Raw genomic sequence first — 20,021 nt, 5'->3', positions numbered from 1 at the left:
TTTGGACAAGAGGGTTAAACACTAAAGGTTACCGTTCATCTAGTGAAGAGAGGAGAACCAGACAGAGGTAGCCAGCATCCGTCAACGAGAAGGGAGAAGCCTTGGTCCTTGGATTTAACAGGTGGAAGAAACAACCGGGAGCTTCATCTAGTCCAAAGAAATGCAGACAGCCGGTGATGATGTAGTGGTAGCTATGGTAACCGGATGCTGCTGGTAGAGGGAGAAGCTTACCGATTGTAACTAGCTAGGAAGAAACTAGGATGCTGCATGGTAGAGTAGAAATGCAGACTTACGGTGAGCTGTAGTGGTAGCTATGGTAACTAGGATGCTGCTGGTTGAGTAGCTAGCTAACTTACCGAGCTGTACCGACTAGCTAGGATAACTAGGATGCTGCTGGTTAGTTAGCAGGTCGTTTGTCTGTCCCTCGTCTCGATGATGAATCCGGTGAAACACAAATTGAAACAAGGATACAGAGTGAAAAGGATCTGGCTACACTCATACTGTCCCTGACCGTAAAGAAAAAAGCAAATTGAACAATAAACTTCGGTGTCTCAACACTGTAACAAACTCCGTCGTTATTCCCCAAGATCACCTCAGTCCACTCTGCGCGTAACCAGACAATATCCTTGTCGCCACACCGAACGTGGACGCGGACGGTTCTGTACGGGGACGCGCGCAGTGCAACACAATCAACTAAACCCAGTCTTTACAGTGGGTTACATTAGTAATATGAATTATTTATTATTATGTTTAACAAACATTCTATGTTTTTTTATAACAATATGTTGAGATCTGGGTCCATATCCACAAAGTGTCTCAGAGGAGAAAATTGGTCGTATAAGTGCTGAGAATAAAGACATTTTACACTTATGGGTATAAATTAAAGCTATTTATGAAGTCTCTAGTCCCACCTAGTTGGCAGAAATTTATGACACCTCGTGAGCTGTCCTAAGTAGTTAAGAGTTAACAGCAGGTGTCCTAAGTAGTTAAGAGTTAACAGCAGGTGTCCTAAGTAGTTAAGAGTTAACAGCAGGTGTCCTAAGTAGTTATGAGTTAACAGCAGGTGTCCTAAGTAGTTAAGAGTTAACAGCAGGTGTCCTAAGTAGTTAAGAGTTAACAGCAGGTGTCCTAAGTAGTTAAGAGTTAACAGCAGGTGTCCTAAGTAGTTAAGAGTTAACAGCAGGTGTCTTGATAATACTATAGAATAATGCAGTGAGTCAGTGGTTTCTGCACAACATGTAATTGTTTTGGAGCAGATAAAAATCATGTTTTGATATTTGATATGATCAATACATTAATAATATATGTCTTGTGCTTTTGGCAATGATTTATGTGTAATAATTATGAATAACAAGTGATACCATGTATGCATAGCATTTTGTCTTCATTTTGGCAGATTAACTCAGGCTTATTCCCCAAGATTAACTCAGGTTTTCACCCAGTGGTTAAGGAGTTGGACTTGTGGCCTAAAGGTGGCTGGTTTGTATGTGTAAAATGTGCTATTTGCTAACTGCTAGGGTTGTGTGATGTCATATATTGACGGGCTGGAAGACGCACTCTGTCTTTTCTATTCTGAGGTTGTTTATAAACAATATCAGATATTAAGCAGATTTTTATAATGAATGTATACTAAGGTTGAGGTTTTGACTAGTGATTATTTACCTGGGATTCAATACCTGCTATAGTCACTTTTTTTTCTCTCCCAAAAGCAACACTGCCCTAATAGGAGATATACAGCTAACTAAAGTCATGAGAGATCATTTTAGAAAATCATGGGACATATAGTCTGTGGTTGCTGCTATTTTATGTCAATCATATTGCTGCTTGTAGCCTATAAGTGATGCTTCATGGTCCATCATATTGCTGCTTGTAGCCTATAAGTGATGCTTCGTGGTCATATGCTGCTTGTAGACTATAAGTGATGCTTCGTGGTCATATGCTGCCATCTATTGGACATGTTGCAATTAAAAGTTATTTATTTACAGACATTGGTGGGGCAGCTGAGAAATAAAGTGTATTTTTCTGGTTAATTCCTTAGATCAGTCTCTAACCTGCCCCATCTTTCACACGCCAATTGCTAGACTTTCACATAGAGGTTACTTGGTCACCCAGTTCAAACCACATTTGAAAAATAAAACACGTGGCTTGTTGATCAAGTGTTCTGCCTTGCAATAATAAATATAATAAAATAACAAAACAAAAACAGCAAAATGCTGAGACAGGTTTTGATTAACAAAATAATCAGTGCTATTTAGTACTATAATGGTATTTACTAACATAATATTATTACTAAAACAGTTTCTAAAATAATTTGGGTTACGGTTAATGTCCATTTTTCTAACTCAGTGAAACTGTGCAGCTTTCACTCAATCGGATGTCTACGAACGAACATTTCGATGCATATCAAATTACCCAGCAGCCATTTAGAAACAAGTCATCAAAAAAATGATGTTTCTTAATTTAAAACATTTCTTCTGGCTGTTTACCTTATCTTGAAAAAGAGGACAGGGACATTCGTTTTAGTTAGGTGGTATACGTTTTTCTGAAAATAAATATGGTTAACCATGACCAGAAACGATTTAAGGTTTAGCACTGTGGGTCACCACAACGTGTATCCATGCGAACAGTGATCACACTCACCAAGTAGCTGTAACCCTGTTGATAATAAGTAACCTGACATCAGCGTTCAATCTTAATTCCGGCAGGTGTCATTGATACAATAGTGAAGCCTCCATTGTGACGCAGAACAATGAGCTGGGAATAGAACGTTCAGAAGGTGAGTTGATTCCACGGAGCTCAATAGAACTAATAGGAGCTGGCAGGAAGAAGAATGACCTAAAATAAGACCTGTTTTGTAGCGATTACTATATAACATAACATAATATTGTTGATGGTGCACCGAAAATAATATTCAAAAGTTTGGTCCTTGGACACATAAGGGTTAAACACTAAAGTTTACCGTCCATCAGGTGAAGAGAGGAGGGGTTAAACACTAAAGTTACCGTCCATCTAGTGAAGAGAGGAGGGGTTAAACACTAAAGTTACCGTCCATCTAGTGAAGAGAGGAGGGGTTAAACACTAAAGTTACTGTCCATCTAGTGAAGAGAGGAGGGGTTAAACACTAAAGTTACCGTCCATCTAGTGAAGAGAGGAGGGGTTAAACACTAAAGTTACCGTCCATCTAGTGAAGAGAGGAGGGGTTAAACACTAAAGTTACCGTCCATCTAGTGAAGAGAGGAGGGGTTAAGAACGGAGCAGAAGAGACATGTTTGTTGTTTGCTGTAACTAATGGTCAACGTTGTATTGTATTGTATTGTATTGTAATGTATTGTATTGTATTGTATTGTATTGTATTGTATTGTATTGTATTGTAATGTATTGTATTGTATTGTAATGTAATGTATTGTATTGTATTGTATTGTATGTAATGTATTGTATTGTATTGTATTGTAATGTATGTAATGTATTGTAATGTAATGTAATGTATTGTAATGTATTGTATTGTATTGTATTGTATTGTATTGTATTGTATTGTATTGTATTGTAATGTATTGTATTGTATTGTAATTGTAATGTATTGTATTGTATTGTATTGTATTGTATTGTATTGTATTGTATTGTATTGTATTGTATTGTATTGTATTGTATTGTAATGTATTGTAATGTATTGTATTGTATTGTATTGTATTGTAATGTATGTATTGTAATGCCAGAGTTGACGTGGACCATCGTTCAAACAAAGAGATGCCTCCCTGACCACCAGTGTGTTTGGATATAATGAAGATCAATTCAGTGAAGAAGAACCTCTAGAGTTCTGACCAATATATATTCTATATATACTGTATACTCAGACACTTCCTAACCTCCTATAAAGGGTTCTATATATATTCTATATATACTGTATACTCAGACACTTCCTAACCTCCTATAAAGGGTTCTATATATATTCTATATATACTGTATACTCAGACACTTCCTTACCTCCTATAAAGGGTTCTATATATATTATATATATACTATATACTCAGACACTTCCTAACCTCCTATAAAGGGTTCTATATATATTCTATATATACTGTATACTCAGACACTTCCTAACCTCCTATAAAGGGTTCTATATATATTCTATATATACTGTATACTCAGACACTTTGTCACCTCCTTAGTATTTTGTATATATATTCTATTATACTTATTTGTCAGACACTTTGTCACGCCTTGGTCTTAGTATTTTGTGTTTTCTTTATTTATTTGGTCAGGCCAGGGTGTGACATGGGTTTATTTTGTGGTGTGTTTTTGTATTGGGGTTTTAGTAGGTATCGGGATTGTGGCTGAGTAGGGTTGTCTAGGAAAGTCTATGGTTGCCTGAGGAGGTTCTTAATCAGAGGCAGGTGATTATCGTTGTCTCTGATTGGGAACCATATTTAGGCAGCCATATTCTTTGAGTGTTTTGTGGGTCATTGTTCCTGTCTTTGTGTTTGCATCAGATAGGGCTGTTTCGGTTTTCACATTTCATTATTTTCTATTTTCTTCATGTATAGTTTTTTCCTTCATTAAAATATCATGAATCATCATCACGCTGCATTTTGGTCCGACTCTCCTTCACCACAAGAGAACCGTTACACACTTCCTAACCTCCTATAAAGGGTTCTATATATATTCTATATATACTGTATACTCTGACACTTCCTAACCTCCTATAAAGGGTTCTATATATATTATATATATACTGTATACTCTGACACTTCCTAACCTCCTATAAAGGGTTCTATATATATTATATATATATTGTATACTCAGACAGGCTAACCTCCTATAAAGGGTTCTATATATATTCTATATATACTGTATACTCAGACACTTCCTAATCTCCTATAAAGGGTTCTATATATATTCTATATATACTGTATACTCAGACACTTCCTAACCTCCTATAAAGGGTTCTATATATATTCTATATATACTGTATACTCAGACACTTCCTAACCTCCTATAAAGGGTTCTATATATATTCTATATATACTGTATACTCAGACACTTCCTAACCTCCTATAAAGGGTTCTATATAGAACTTCAGTGGTTCTGTATATTGTAGGAAGATAGAACCCTTTCTGGTTTCAACAGGAGTGAAGAGTGTGTTGATATAACGGATATATTGTCAGAATTCAGCTTGTAACAACGATCAGAATAAACACTATAAAGTTTTGCTGCCAACATATTAGATAATAATTAAGAGGCTCAATGATTGTGTCATGCTAACATTTTATAGAGGTGTGTGTGTGTGTGTGTGTGTGTGTGTGTGTGTGTGTGTGTGTGTGTGTGTGTGTGTATATGTGTATGTATGTGTGTGTGTGTGTGTGTGTGTGTGTGTGCTGGTGAGACAACCACATATCACAGTCTAATATACAGGATACAAACATTCCATTCCAGCTATATAGCGTTTTGAAAAACAAAAATTCATACACAAAAATCCATGAATTAAAATCTTAGAACAACAATATTTTACAGACAAGGTTCCCCTGAGCAATACTGTCTGATAAATAACAAATGTGAAAAAATGGTGGAAACACGTTTTAGAAACAAACAACATTGTAATCTCACCTCTTAGCTTTGGTGTCATGTTCCCCAGAGAGTCTCGTTTTAGAGAACTGACCCAACTAAACAGAGATCCAGCATGTTGGTTGTGGTTAACACAGTGACAACTAAACAGAGATCCAGCATGTTGGTTGTGGTTAACACAGTGTCAACTAAACAGAGATCCAACATGTTGGTTGTGGTTAACACAGTGACAACTAAACAGAGATCCAACATGTTGGTTGTGGTTAACACAGTGACAACTAACCAGAGATCCAACATGTTGGTTCTGGTTAACACAATGACAACTAAACAGAGATCCAACATGTTGGTTGTGGTTAACACAGTGACAACTAAACAGAGATCCAACATCTGGTTTGAATGACAACTAAACAGACCAACATCTATGTTTGAATGTCACACCCAGACTATACAGACTATCTATGTTTGAAAGAGTACATCAGACCATACGACACCCAGACTATACTCTATGTTTGAAAGAGTACATCAGACCATACGACACCCAGACTATACTCTATGTTTGAAAGAGAACATCAGACCATATGACACCCAGGCTATACTCTTCCATGGAGGGGCTCAGCCCTGTTATGTTAGTGATAAGGTCCTTCCATGGAGGGGCTCAGCCCTGTTATGTTTGTGATAAGGTCCTTCCATGGAGGCCCTGTTATGTTAGTGATAAGGTCCTTCCATGGAGGGGCTCAGCCCTGTTATGTTAGTGATAGGGTCCTTCCATGGAGGGGCTCAGCCCTGTTATGTTAGTGATAGGGTCATTCCATGGAGGCCCTGTTATGTTTGTGATAAGGTCCTTCCATGGAGGGGCTCAGCCCTGTTATGTTTGTGATAAGGTCCTTCCATGGAGGGGCTCAGCCCTGTTATGTTAGTGATAGGGTCCTTCCATGGAGGGGCTCAGCCCTGTTATGTTTGTGATAGGGTCCTTCCATGGAGGGGCTCAGCCCTGTTATGTTTGTGATAAGGTCCTTCCATGGAGGGGCTCAGCCCTGTTATGTTAGTGATAGGGTCCTTCCATGGAGGGGCTCAGCCCTGTTATGTTTGTGATAGGGTCCTTCCATGGAGGGGCTCAGCCCTGTTATGTTTGTGATAAGGTCCTTCCATGGAGGGGCTCAGCCCTGTTATGTTAGTGATAGGGTCCTTCCATGGAGGGGCTCAGCCCTGTTATGTTAGTGATAAGGTCCTTCCATGGAGGGACTCAGCCCTGTTATGTTAGTGATAAGGTCCTTCCATGGAGGGGCTCAGCCCTGTTATGTTAGTGATAAGGTCCTTCCATGGAGGGGCTCAGCCCTGTTATGTTAGTGATAAGGTCCTTCCATGGAGGGGCTCAGCCCTGTTATGTTAGTGATAAGGTCCTTCCATGGAGGGGCTCAGCCCTGTTATGTTAGTGATAAGGTCCTTTCCATGGAGGGGCTCAGCCCTGTTATGTTAGTGATGGGGTCCTTCCATGGAGGGCCTGTTATGTTAGTGATAAGGTCCTTCCATGGAGGGGCTCAGCCCTGTTATGTTAGTGATAAGGTCTTTCCATGGAGGGGCTCAGCCCTGTTATGTTAGTGATGGGGTCCTTCCATGGAGGGCCTGTTATGTTAGTGATAAGGTCCTTCCATGGAGGGGCTCAGCCCTGTTATGTTTGTGATAAGGTCCTTCCATGGAGGGGCTCAGCCCTGTTATGTTAGTGATAGGGTCCTTCCATGGAGGGGCTCAGCCCTGTTATGTTTGTGATAGGGTCCTTCCATGGAGGGGCTCAGCCCTGTTATGTTTGTGATAAGGTCCTTCCATGGAGGGGCTCAGCCCTGTTATGTTAGTGATAGGGTCCTTCCATGGAGGGGCTCAGCCCTGTTATGTTTGTGATAGGGTCCTTCCATGGAGGGGCTCAGCCCTGTTATGTTTGTGATAAGGTCCTTCCATGGAGGGGCTCAGCCCTGTTATGTTAGTGATAGGGTCCTTCCATGGAGGGGCTCAGCCCTGTTATGTTAGTGATAAGGTCCTTCCATGGAGGGACTCAGCCCTGTTATGTTAGTGATAAGGTCCTTCCATGGAGGGGCTCAGCCCTGTTATGTTAGTGATAAGGTCCTTCCATGGAGGGGCTCAGCCCTGTTATGTTAGTGATAAGGTCCTTCCATGGAGGGGCTCAGCCCTGTTATGTTAGTGATAAGGTCCTACCATGGAGGGGCTCAGCCCTGTTATGTTAGTGATAAGGTCTTTCCATGGAGGGGCTCAGCCCTGTTATGTTAGTGATGGGGTCCTTCCATGGAGGGCCTGTTATGTTAGTGATAAGGTCCTTCCATGGAGGGGCTCAGCCCTGTTATGTTTGTGATAAGGTCCTTCCATGGAGGGGCTCAGCCCTGTTATGTTTGTGATAAGGTCCTTCCATGGAGGGGCTCAGCCCTGTTATGTTAGTGATAAGGTCCTTCCATGGAGGGGCTCAGCCCTGTTATGTTAGTGATAAGGTCCTTCCATGGAGGGGCTCAGTTTTGCTACTTTGTATTAAATTGTATATTGAATTCACAAGTTATTTTAAGAGTGTTATATTTCTGAGTCGATTCTCCACGACAATACACAGAAGATCTCAGATAAACATAGAATCACATGGTTTATCAGTCTCTCTGTGACCACAGATGAATTCAGAACAAAGTTGACAATGTCTTTGCAATTGACAGAAACAAGCAGCATAAAAGGATGCTTCACAACGGAAACTGCATTAAAATATAAACAGCTATAGTCCAATTTCAATCAAATTGAAAAACATTTTATGTTCAATATATTGACTTATATTTTGCTACTTGTAGACTACTGTCTATAATTTGTCTCAATATATTTCATGATGTGAAGCCTTCCATGAACACAATTATGTGCCAAATCTGGTGTGCATTTTTATTGGATAAACATTAGAATAGGCTGAGTAGATATTTGCAGCAATAGGTGATAGTGTTTCTCGAGGAGCTGATCCATCATCAGTATTGTGCAATAATGATAATGGTGAGGAAATATTTGAATTGAGAAACTGATCCGAGAGCAGTGTTCCCTTTCTTTCCATCATATCAGTATCGATACATGCTCAACCAGACGTGAAACCTTGTCGTGCTGCTGATCCCTTTCTACTGGTCTGCCTGAGGCAATGGAACCCTGACCTGTTCACCGGACATGCTATCTTGTCCCGAACATGCTGTTTTGTCTCTCTCTCTTTCTCTCTCTCTCTCTCTCTCACTCTCTCTTACACTCTCTCTCTCTCTCTCTCTCTCTCACTCTCTCTCTCTCTCTCTCTCTCCCTCACTCTCTCTCTCTCTCTCACTCTCTCTCACTCTCTCTTACACTCTCTCTCTCATTCTCTCTCACACTCTTGCACTCTCTCACTCTCTCTCTCACGCTCTCTCACTTTCTCTCTCTCACACTCTCTCACTCACACCTGCTGTCTCGACCTCTGAATTCTCGGCTATGAAAAGCAACCTGACATTTACTCCTGAGTTGCTGACCTGTTGACCGTCTATAACCACTGTGATTATAATTTGTCCCTGCTGGTCATCTATGAACATCTTGAAGAACGATCTGGCCTTAATGGCCATGTACTCTCATTATCTCCCCCCAGCACAGGCAGAAGAGGACTGGCCACCCCTCAGAGCCTGTTTCTTCTGGTCTACCCAGTACAGCCAGTAGAGGACTGGTCACCCCTCAGAGCCTGGTTCCACTCTACCCAGTACAGCCAGAAGAGGACTGGCCACCCTCAGAGCCTGGTTCCTCTCTACTCTGTACAGCCAGAAGAGGACTGGCCACCCCTCGTAGCCTGGTTCCTCTCTACCCAGCACAGCCAGAAGAGGACTAGCCACCCCTCAGAGCCTGGTTCCTCTCTACTCAGTACAGCCAGAAGAGGACTGGCCACCCCTCATAGCCTGGTTCCTCTCTACCCAGTACAGCCAGAAGAGGACTGGCCACCCCTAGGAGCCTGGTTCCTTTCAAGGTTTCTTCCTAGGTTCCTGCCTTTCTAGGGAGTTTTTCCTAGCCGTGCTTCAACATCTGAACACACAGTGAGGGAGGGAATGTTGTGTTTGTTTAATATTGTTTTAGGGCTATGGAAATGGACAAAAGGATTAGCCTATGGATTATGAAAACAACAACAATAAATGGGAAAATGGGAGAAGAGAAATGACTAGAGACAGTGTTGTTTAACTCACTGACCAGGACCCATGAGTTCTTCTTACCTTTGTTCAGTAGAAAAGTCTCCCTTTCTAAAGTATAGAGGTTGACTCATAGACCCGTCACTCTTCATGGACACACAGCTGGGAACAGGGGAGGCTGGTCTCTCCTGCTTGATTGGTCTTCAACACAACAGAGACAAACATTACATCTCTCATCTACTCTGAGCTCAGATGGGGAAACAGAAGAAGAGTTTCATTCCAAAACACTATATATCACTTTTTAGAAAAGTTTGTAAATTAGCTTTTATTTCTGAAAGACAATTTGAAAGAGATTGGTGTGTTTTTTCACTATCTAATCATAGCATGGGGTTGTTCAATGACAGACAAGTATTTGATTAAAATATATCACTTCATGGTTTCATTTCAGAGAAACAATCACGTTTTTTTTTGCAAAATGCTATATATCTGCTTCACTCTCAGAGGAATCAGTAGTACTGCTGGTTTTATACAGTAATAATATATATCTGCCTCACTCTCAGAGAAATCAGTAGTAATAATATATATCTGCTAGGTTTTATTTTACAGAGAAATCAGTAATAATATATATCTGCCTCACTCTCAGAGAAATCATAGTACAGGTTTTAACAGTAATAATATATATCTGTCTGCAGAGAAATCAGTAGTACTGCTAGGTTTTACACAGTAATAATATATATCTGCCTCACTCTCAGAGAAATCAGTAGTACTGCTAGGTTTTATACCAGTACTGAGTCAATGTGCAGGGTACCAGGTAGTTGAGGTAATAATGAGACTATAAGGAGTACCAGTACTGAGTCAATGTGCAGGGTACCAGGTAGTTGAGGTAATAATGAGACTATAAGGAGAACCAGTACTGAGTCAATGTGCAGGGTACCAGGTAGTTGAGGTAATAATGAGACTATAAGGAGTACCAGTACTGAGTCAATGTGCAGGGTACCAGGTAGTTGAGGTAATAAAGAGGCTATAAGGAGTACCAGTACTGAGTCAATGAGCAGGGTACCAGGTAGTTGAGGTAGTTGAGGTAATATGTACATGTAGGTCGGGGTAAAAGTGAGTAGGCAATCAGGATAGAGATTACATCTCCTCATCCAGGGAGTACACACACACACACACAGGGGTTGAATGTTGTGTTTGTTTAATATTGTTTTAGGACTATGAAAATGGACAAAAGGATGAGCCTATGGATTATGAAAACAACAACAATAAATGGGAAAATGGGAGGAGAAATGACTAGAGACAGTGTTGTTTAACTCACTGACCAGGACCCATGAGTTCTTCTTACCTTTGTTCAGTAGAAAAGTCTCCCTCTCTAAAGTTTATAAGTCTAAACTAAATGAAAAATTCTGCTTTGAACGTTGATTAACTTGTAACCAGAGTATTTCTGTATTTTCAATTTGGCGCTCTGCAATTTGGCACTAGCCTCCCACCTCCCATAAGAAGTTAAAGAGCTTGGTGGGTTTTTCATTCTCTAATCAAGGCATGGGATTGTTCAATGACAAACATGCATTTCTTTAAAATCACTTGATGGTTTCATTTCAGAGGGACAAATAATAATGTTTTTCCCACAAAATGCTATTCATCTGCCTCACTCTCAAATGTGACCAACCGGCTGAATGTTGTCTTATGTGGCAAAACTTGAAATTGTGTTTTTAATTGGATAAAAGTACAGACTCAGTGTTAGAAAACTAAATATCATACACTACAGTTGAGGAACAATGGGAAAGTAATTATGTTTTGAAAGATGATAAACTTTGAGAAAATGTCCTTTGAATGTTTTGGTACCTACTGGAGAGCTCTTCTCTGTCTACAGGGCTGCTACTTTGGCAGATAATGTCACCCATCTAAATAAATAATTTTTAATACATTTAACTCTTTAACTCTATTTAACTGTATGGTGTTTATGGTTTATGTCAGTTTCAATGTTTGTTACACTATAAATGGTTATTTAATGGTTGTAAGTGGTCAAATGAACCAGAACATTTTGTATTTTACAATTCTACTAATTATTCTAATTCTTCTACTAATTCTACTACTTTAGTAAGGAATTACACATTTTTCAGTAGTATTGCAGTTTCTAAAAAGTTCAGCATAATTCCACAAATGACATTAGTTGTCTAATTCCAGTAGATGGCAGCATAAGAACACAAATCACCACGATAGTTTTCTCCCTGGATACACCACCATTTGGCTCTATATTTTCAATAAATATTTAGCAATTAAAAGTTATTAATTCACATACAGATATTGGTGAGGCAGCTGAGAAATAAAGTGTATTTTTCGAATTCCTTAGATCAGTCTCTAACCTGCCCTACCTATCCCATTCCAGTTGCTAGACTTTCACATAGAGGTTTCCAGGTCACCCAGTTCAAACCACATTTGAAAAATAAAACACGTGGCTTGTTGATCAAGTGTTCAGCCTTGCAATAATAAATATAATAAAATAACAAAACAAAAACAGCAAAATGCTGAGACAGGTTTTGATTAACAAAATAATCAGTGCTATTTAGTACTATAATGGTATTTACTAACATAATATTATTACTAAAACAGTTTCTAAAATAATTAGGGTTAAGGTTAATGCTAAAATAGGTAATACGTAGGGATAGATGCTGATGTAAAAAGGGGTTTAAAATGCATTTGATTGATTGTTAGGTTCAGGGTTTTTAAGGTAAAAACAGTATGGGTTTATAGGTCTCTTGCTCCTCCCTGTGGCCTTCTGTGGGTACTACATAACTCATTCACGACACCTGATAGGCTCATAATCTGAGGTAGCAACTGCGTCAGATCTACAAATCAATGAGCTAGACCTGTCCATTTGTCTTCTAACTCAGTGAAACTGCGCAGCATTCATTCAATCCGATGCCTACGAACGAACATTTTGATGCGTTTCAATTTACCCAGCAGCCATTTAGAAACATCAAGTCATCAAAACAAAGTGTTGTTTCTGAATTTAAAACACAAAAATGTCTTCTGGCTGTTTAAATCGGCCACGTCTTGAAAAAGAGAACAGGGACATGCGTTTTAGTTAGGTGTTTTAGTTTTCTTTTTCTGAAAACAAATATGGTTAACCATGACCAGAAAATGTTTTCCTGCAGTACCTCCACAGACCCCGGATTGAGAACCCTATATTAGTTAAAAATCTGAGAACAGTAATATTAAAGGTACCCATAACAACCATTTCTGACTAAAAAACAAATGTGAACATTTTGGAAACATTTTATGTTATCAAAAATTGTCATCTCACCTCTTAGCTTTGGTGTCATGTTCCCCAGAGAGACTCATTTTAGAGGCAGGGCCCCCCTCCTCTCTCTCCCCAGAGAGACTCATTTTAGAGGCAGGGCCCCCCTCCTTTCTCTCCCCAGAGAGACTCATTTTAGAGCACTGACCCCTAAACAGAGATCCAAAATGTTGTTTGTGGTTAACACAGTAATTATTTAATGTTAATTGTTATCATTTATTAATTATCTCTTATAAAACATTTACTAACAGACACAGAAACAATCAGATGATTTAATGCAATCACATGAAAACGTAGTTGTGACATTTCATCTCCATGGTAACTGTCTGTAATAATAATAAGTCACTGTTTGTTAAGGTAGTTATAGACAGTACAGCAACAATAATAATAATAAGTCACAGTTTGTTAAGGTAGTTATAGACAGTACAGCAACAACAATAATAATAATAATAAGTCACTGTTTGTTAAGGTAGTTATAGACAGTACAGCAACAATAATAATAATAATAATAATAATAAGTCACTGTTTGTTAAGGTAGTTATAGACAGTACAGCAACAATAATAATAATAATAATAATAATAATAATAATAATAATAATAATAATAATAATAATAATAATAAGTCACTGTTTGTTAAGGTAGTTATAGACAGTACAGCAACAATAATAATAATAATAATAAGTCACTGTTTGTTAAGGTAGTTATAGACAGTACAGCAACAACAATAATAATAATAATAATAAGTCACTGTTTGTTAAGGTAGTTATAGACAGTACAGCAACAATAATAATAATAATAATAATAATAATAATAATAAGTCACTGTTTGTTAAGGTAGTTATAGACAGTACAGCAACAATAATAATAATAATAAGTCACTGTTTGTTAAGGTAGTTATAGACAGTACAGCAATAATAATAATAAGTCACTGTTTGTTAAGGTAGTTATAGACAGTACAGCAACAATAATAATAATAATAATAATAATAATAATAATAATAATAAGTCACTGTTTGTTAAGGTAGTTATAGACAGTACAGCAACACAAGGCCATGTCTCACACTTATTTGGATTAATCAAAAGTGGCTTTTTATTGTCTTTCAATCTGTTATTTTCTAAACGTATCTGAGAATGTAGACAGAAGGGCTAAAACGGACATTATTGATCTGAGGGGGGAAATCATTGATTTCAGTTTCAACTGTTCTGCCTTATTATTATTCAACCATACTGGTCATTTATGAACATTTGAACATCTTGGCCATGTTCTGTTATAATCTCCACCCGGCACAGCCAGAAGAGGACTGGCCACCCCACATAGCCTGGTTCCTCTCTAGGTTTTTTCCTAGGTTTTGGCCTTTCTAGGGAGTTTTTCCTAGCCACCGTGCTTCTTCACCTGCATTGCTTGCTGTTTGAGGTTTTATGCTGGGTTTCTGTACAGCACTTTGAGATATCAGCTGATGTACGAAGGGCTATATAAATACATTTGATTTGATTTGATTGATCCATTCAGAAAGGTTTTTTGCAACAAGTGAGAGATTTTATATTATGTAAAGTAGGCTAGGTTATAATGTATAGTAGAGGGTTGTTAGTGATATGTAGATGTTATATTATGTAAAGTAGACTAGGTTATAATGTATAGTAGTGGGGTTGTTAGTGATATGTAGATGTTATATTATGTAAAGTAGACTAGGTTATAATGTATAGTAGTGGGGTTGTTAGTGATATGTAGATGTTATATTATGTAAAGTAGACTAGGTTATAATGTATAGTAGTGGGGTTGTTAGTGATATGTAGATTTTATATTATGTAAAGTAGACTAGGTTATAATGTATAGTAGTGGGGTTGTTAGTGATATGTAGATTTTATATTATGTAAAGTAGACTAGGTTATAATGTATAGTAGTGGGGTTGTTAGTGATATGTAGATTTTATATTATGTAAAGTAGACTAGGTTATAATGTATACTAGCAGTTTGTTAGTGATATGCAGATGAAAGTCTATACCTCAGATATAGCATACATGTCATCGATGACCAGCCTAAACCTGTTCAGATCAGTTCACATAATGTTATAGTCCTACCAGTAGCAGGACAGAGAATCTACACTGTATATGCAAACATATGTGGACACCCCTTCAAATTAGTGGATTCTATTTCAGCCACACCAGTTGCTGACAGGTGTATAAAGTCGGACAGCCAGCCATGCAATCTCCATAAACAAACATTGGCAGTAGAATGACCTAACTGAAGATCTCAGTGCCTTTCAACGTGGCACCGTCATAGGATGCCACCTTTCCAACATGTCAGTTTGTCAAATATCTGCCCTGCTAGAGCTGCCCCGGTCAACTGTAAGTGCTATTATTGTGAAGTGGAAACGCCTCGGAGCAACAACGGCTCAACAGTGAAGTGGTAGGCCACTCAAGCTCAGAGGACTGGCTCGCCAAGTGTGGAAGCACATAAAAATGATCTGTCCTCGGTTGCAACACTCACTACCGAGTTCCAAACTGCAATGTCAGCAAAATAACTGTTCATCGGGAGCTTCATGAAATGGATTTCCATGGCCAAGCAGCCGCACACAAGATCACCTTGCGCAATGCCAAGCATCGGCTTGAGTGGTGTAGAGCTCGCTGCCATTGGACTCTGGAGCAGTGGAATCTGGGTTTGGTGGATGCCAGGAAAACGCTTCCTGTCCGAATGCATTGTGCCAACTGTAAAGTTTGGTGGCGGAGGAAAAATAGTCTTGGGCAGTTTGGGGAAGGCCCTTTCCAGTTTCAGCATGACAATATCCCCGTGCACAAAGCGAGGTCCATACAGTAATGGCTTGTCGAGATCGGTGTGGAAGAACTTGACTGGCCTGCACAGAGCCCTGACCTCAACTCCATTGAACACCTTTGGGATGAATTGGAATGCCGACTGCGAGCCAGGCCCAATCACCCAACATCAGTGCCCGACCTCCCTAATGCTCTTGTGGCTGAACGGAAGCAAGTCCCCGCAGCAATGTTCCAACATCTAGTGGAAAGTCTTCCCAGAAGAGTGGAGGCTGTTATAGCAGCAAAGGGGGGACCAACTCCATAGGAATGCCTATGATTTTGGAATGAGATGTTCGACTAGCAAGTGTCCACATACTTTTGGTCATGTAGTGTATATCACCTAATCTAATCTAAATCAAATCAAATGTTATTGGTCACAATGTCAGAGCGGCATAGACTAAAATACAGTAGAATAGTATAGAATACAGTATATACATATGATATGAGTAATACATAGACTAAGATACAGTAGAATAGAATAGAGTATATACATATGAGATGAGTAATACATAGACTAAGATACAGTAGAATAGTATACAGTATATACATATGAGATGAGTAATGCATAGACTAAGATACAGTAGAATAGAATAGAGTATATACATATGAGATGAGTAATGCATAGACTAAGATACAGTAGAATAGTATAGAATACAGTATATACATATGAGATTAGTAATGAATAGACTAAGATACAGTAGAATAGATTACAGTATATACATATGAGATGAGTAATGCATAGACTAAGATACAGTAGAATAGATTACAGTATATACATATGAGATGAGTAATGCATAGACTAAGATACAGTAGAATAGAATTTCCTTCAAATCAACACATTTATCTGTCTTCTAATGCAGTGGTGTAAAGTACTTCAGTAAAATACTTTAAAGTACTACTTCAGTAGTTTTTTGGGGGAATCTGTACTTTACTATTTATATTTTTGAACAACTTTTACTTTTACTTTCACTTCACTACATTCATAAATAGAATGATGTACTTTTTACTCCGTATATTTTCCCTGACAGCCAAAGGTACTCATTACATTTTGAATGCTTAGCAGGACAGAAAATTGTCCAATTTGCACAATTATCAACAGAACATCGCTGGTCATCCCTAATGCCTCTGATCTGGAGGACTCACTAAACACAAATGCTTTGTTTTTAAATGGTGTCTGAGTGTTGGAGTGTGACCCTGGCTATCCATAAATTAAAATAACAAGAACATTGTGCAGTCTGGTTTTCTTAATATAAGGAGTTTTCAATTATTACAACTTTACTTTTACTTTTGATATTTAATTATATTTAAAACCAAATACTTCTAGACTTTTCCTGAAGTAGTATTTTACTGGGTGACTTTCACTTTTACTTGAGTCATTTTCTATTAAGGAATCTTTACTTTTACTCCAGTTTGAGAACTGAGTTCTGTTTCCACCACTGTTCTAACGTTCCATATGAGACACAGTTTCAACAGACATTCTGGAACTGAGTTCTGTTTCCACCACTGTTCTAACGTTCCATATGAGACACAGTTTCAACAGACATTCTGGAACTGAGTTCTGTTTCCACCACTGTTCTAACGTTCCATGTGAGACACAGTTTCAACAGACATTCTGGAACTGAGTTCTGTTTCCACCACTGTTCTAACGTTCCATATGAGACACAGTTTCAACAGACATTCTGGAACTGAGTTCTGTTTCCACCACTGTTCTAACGTTCCATATGAGACACAGTTTCAACAGACATTCTGGAACTGAGTTCTGTTTCCACCACTGTTCTAACGTTCCATATGAGACACAGTTTCAACAGACATTCTGGAACTGCGTCAGCTACAAAATTACTTTCCATTTCATATCAGGAAATAAATTAACGGTCACTGGGGGAATTAGTTGTGCATTGCCCGGCTCCCCGGGGGAGCAGAGTTTAAGCATTTTAGACCATTCCATTGGTCCATAAATTATATGTCCACTCAACTGTAGCACCGGGCCATGCAAAACGATACTCCCACTGTCGCGCAGGGCACTGAGACACTGAGTTCTAAACCCAGACGCGTTTCTTCAAGACATCTCTCTTACATTATTTTTGATAAACATTAATTTACTCGAAACCAAGTTTAGCTGTGTTTTTTTCTCCAAGATGTGAGTTACTGTAGGACTTTAATAATTGTAAGCAGTCCTACAAACCCAAAGGGTTTTCATTTGAGAATGTTCATTTGTATGCCTCGAATATTAAATTATTTTAAAATATGTGATGATTAGTTGAATCAGGAGTGTAAGTGCTGGTAAGAACAAAAGGATTCAGAAACCCTGAGATAAACATAAAATCATATAATTGAAAAGCTCTTCCACCATCTTTACCAGACGTTTTACTGATAACATGTCGGCCTACTGATTAGTTTACACTTTGAAATCTGCTGTCTGTCAGCAACTCAGCTCAAGTAGCAGTTCTACTAAATAGTAATATCTCATTCCAGGTATTAATTATCTTATTCTGTCCATTAGAATAGATTATTGTTCAGAAATACTTACTTTATTTTTCAATAATCTCCATATAGTCTTTTCTGCTCTGTCGTCTCAAAATGGATCCTGAACAAAAGAACAACTTTACTTTCAGTTTCAGCTCAGCCGCCTCCCCACCCTGATAATAAAGTGTTGTATTGGTATCTTCCACTAGATGGCAGTAAACACCTGCTGTAACTAGACTTTACAACTATGTGTTCTGTTTCATAAAGGCAGTGTCCCAGAAGAGGAGCGTTGCTCTAGGATCAGCTCCTCCTGTCCATCTAATCTGATTCATTATGATCTAGGATCAGGTCCACCTCTCCATCTAATCTGATTCATTACTATCTAGGATCAGCTCCCCCTCTCCATCTAATCTGATTCATTATGATCTAGGATCAGGTCTCCCCCTCTCCATGTAATCTGATTCATTGTGATCTAGGATCAGGTCCCCCTCTCCATGTAATCTGATTCATTATGATGTAGGATCAGGTCCCCCCTCTCCATGTAATCTGATTAATTATGATCTAGGATCAGGTCCCCCCTCTCCATGTAATCTGATTCATTATGATCTAGGATCAGGTCTCCCTCTCCATGTAATCTGATTCATTATGATCTAGGATCAGGTCCCCCCTCTCCATGTAATCTGATTCATTATGATCTAGGATCAGCTCCCCCTGTCCATCTAATCTGATTCATTATGATCTAGGATCAGGTCCACCTCTCCATCTAATCTGATTCATTATGATCTAGGATCAGGTCCCCCTCTCCATGTAATCTGATTAATTATGATCTAGGATCAGGTCCCCCCTCTCCATTTAATCTGATTAATTATGATCTAGGATCAGGTCCCCCCTCTCCATGTAATCTGATTCATTATGATCTAGGATCAGGTCTCCCTCTCCATGTAATCTGATTCATTATGATCTAGGATCAGGTCCCCCCTCTCCATGTAATCTGATTCATTATGATCTAGGATCAGGTCCCCCTCTCCATGTAATCTGATTCATTATCATCTAGGATCAGATCCCTCCTCTCCATGTAATCTGATTCATTATGATCTAGGATCAGGTCCTCCTCTCCATCTAATCTGGTTCATTATGATCTAGGATCAGGTCCCCCTCTCCATCTAATCTGATTCATTATGATCTAGGATCAGGTCCTCCCTCTCCATGTAATCTGATTCATTATGATCTAGGATCAGGTCCCCCTCTCCATGTAATCTGATTCATTATGATCTAGGATCAGGTCCCCCTCTCCATGTAATCTGATTCATTATGATCTAGGATCAGGTCCCCCCTCTCCATGTAATCTGATTCATTATGATCTAGGATCAGGTCCCCCACTACTGGATCAGAGCGTCTGCTAAATGACTCACTACTGGATCAGAGGGTCTGCTAAATGACTCACTACTGGATCAGAGCGTCTGCTAAATGACTCACTACTGGATCAGAGCGTCTGCTAAATGACTCACTACTGGATCAGAGCGTCTGCTAAATGACTCACTACTGGATCGGACCGTCTACTAAATGACTCATTACTGGATCGGAGCGTCTGCTAAATGACTCACTACTGGATCAGAGTGTCTGCTAAATGACTCACTACTGGATCAGAGCGTCTGCTAAATGACTCACTGCTGGATCAAACCGTCTGCTAAATGACTACAATGTAAATGTAAATGATGCAGCCACCACTATGCTTCAAC

General features: G+C 39.0%; 1 pseudogene; it reads right to left on the bottom strand.

Annotated features, from left to right (window-relative positions):
* The window catches only part of LOC135570077 (NACHT, LRR and PYD domains-containing protein 12-like), a 28,752-nt pseudogene extending 9,909 nt beyond the window's left edge, over positions 1 to 18,843 (bottom strand).
* Positions 18,844 to 20,021: the final 1,178 nt, after the last annotated feature.

Source organism: Oncorhynchus nerka, unplaced genomic scaffold, assembly GCF_034236695.1.
Source record: "Oncorhynchus nerka isolate Pitt River unplaced genomic scaffold, Oner_Uvic_2.0 unplaced_scaffold_1121, whole genome shotgun sequence".
Taxonomy (NCBI): domain Eukaryota; kingdom Metazoa; phylum Chordata; class Actinopteri; order Salmoniformes; family Salmonidae; genus Oncorhynchus; species Oncorhynchus nerka.
The sequence above is the reverse complement of the archived record's forward strand: the minus strand, read 5'-3'. Positions and strand labels throughout refer to the sequence as shown.